Source organism: Microtus pennsylvanicus, chromosome X (genome assembly GCF_037038515.1).
Source record: "Microtus pennsylvanicus isolate mMicPen1 chromosome X, mMicPen1.hap1, whole genome shotgun sequence".
Lineage (NCBI taxonomy): Eukaryota > Metazoa > Chordata > Mammalia > Rodentia > Cricetidae > Microtus > Microtus pennsylvanicus.
Window position 1 is genome coordinate 137,324,681 of NC_134601.1, and position 2,159 is coordinate 137,326,839.

Here is a 2,159-nt window from a genome sequence, read left to right on the forward strand (position 1 = left end):
GAGTGCTGGCATGCACACCACCACATCCAGATTGGTTCGGGCTTGAACTTAACATTTTTGGGCTTGCACAGCCAGTGCCTTCACCAGTTAAGCCATCTCCCTGGCCCTTGAAAAAAAAATGGTTTTTGGTCTTTTGGGGGCAGGTTTGAGACAAGGTTTCTCTGTGTAGCCCTGACCATCCTGGAACTCACTCTGTAGACAAGACTGCCTTGAACTCATATATTGGCCTGCCTCTGCCTCCCGAGTGCTGGGATTAAAGGCATGTGCCACCACTGTCTGGCTAAGAAATGATTTTTAAATTATTAAAAAAAATATTCAGGGTGGTCATGACACAGTTTACGTTGGCAAAATTAGCTGTTTTAAACATTTTGGTTCCAATATGATAATTTTACATTCCTAATAGAAAAACACCGCCCACCCCTCAGATTTCCTTAAAGTCACATATGTGCAAATTCTCTCTCGGACAAAAACACAAAATTGAGAGTTAAGAGTTTCCTGAGGTTAATAAATAAATAAATTAAATAAAAAAAGTTTCCTGAGGTTAAGTGAGAAAATCCAGACCGCATTAGAAATTGACAGTGGCTTTGGTAAACATAGTGCTTTCTAGAAACTGCATTCTGAGGATTTGTGGAGCGTACTTTTGATTCCAGTCCCTAGGTTGGCTAAGCTGTACCTGGAAAACTCCTGGGAGTGCTGCAGCTGTTCTTGTTCTCTTCCAGTCAAGTCCAGGAAGAAAATCATTCTGTAACTGAGAACCAGCGAGCCGTCCGCCTCTGCTTTAGAGGCGTGCTCCACGTGTGTTCTGAATGAACTGGAGCTTTTACAAGCTGAGGCATAGCTCAGTGGTAGAACACTTGCCTAGATTGTGCAAAGCTCTGGGGTTCTATCCCCAGAACTGAAAGAAAGAAAAAAAAGAAACTAATTTTTTAACCTAAATTTTTAGCTATGTCCTACCCATCTCTTTTGTCAAACTAAACAGTTAAAAGTTCAACTAGATGCTGGGCAGTGGTGGTGCAGGCCTTTAATCCCAGCACTTGGGGAGACAGAGGCAGGCAGATCTCAGTGAGTTCGAGGCCAGCCTCCTCGTCTACAAAGCAAGTTCCAGGACAGCCAGGCCAGTTTCACAGAGTAACCCTGACTCAAAAAACAAAACAAAACAAAACAAAAAAGAGGCCTTCTCCCTTCCATATATACTACATGAATCTTCTCACACCCTGCACTTACATGTTAAAATCATATTTATCTTTCAAGGTCATCATCTGGGCATTGTTTTCTAACCACAGATGGTGGACAGTTCCAGGACAGTCTCCAAAACCACAGAGAAACCCTGTCTCGAAAAACCAAAAAAAAAAAAAAAATCAGGGGAGGAAAGAATGAAGTAATTGATTATCTGTCGGATCACTCCTTGTAGATGGCAGTTTGGAGGCAAGGTTGTTTGACACAGCAAGCCTGACCTACCTACCGAGAGAATTCCAGGACAGCCATGGCAACATAGAGAAACCCTGTCTCAAAAGAATCAACAATAAAAATCGAAACGGAATACCCAGTTAGTTGACTTTCAGACAATGGATACTTATTTTGGTGTATATATAAAGCAAATATTCCAGATACACTAAACAATTATTTTTTATGTACAACTCAAATTCCAGCAGGAGTCCTATATTTTGAGCAGCACCTTTATTAGGCGGGCTGGGCTTCCCCCAGGCGCCAGGCTTCCTGCCCTCAGGTGCTCAAGGTCTGTGGACTCGGCGGAGGAAAGCCTAAGCTGGCCCAGGGCTTCCCACAGCTGTCATTCGCAGCGGGAGGAGGCACAAGACCGGGAAAGACAGACACCCGGGTTGAAGATTGTCACCCGAGGCTGGGCAAAGGGTCTGCACCTGGGGGGGGGGGTAGCTTCACAGTGGCTTCTTGAGACCCTGCAACCCGCGGGGCCACCAGCTCTCACCGCCTGCCCTACCCTTCATCTCGTGACTGGTCATTGTGTGCCGGCGGGCAGGACCGCCCTGCTATTAAAATTCTTGACTCCTATTGGCAGAGAATTCCATCCATCACATTCGGTCCTGCCCCAATCGCTGACGTTTCCCCAGCTACGTCTCTCCCGTATAGCGGCGTAGTTGGCCATTGGCCGAGACCTAGTCCTGGGGCGGCTAAAGGGGTGG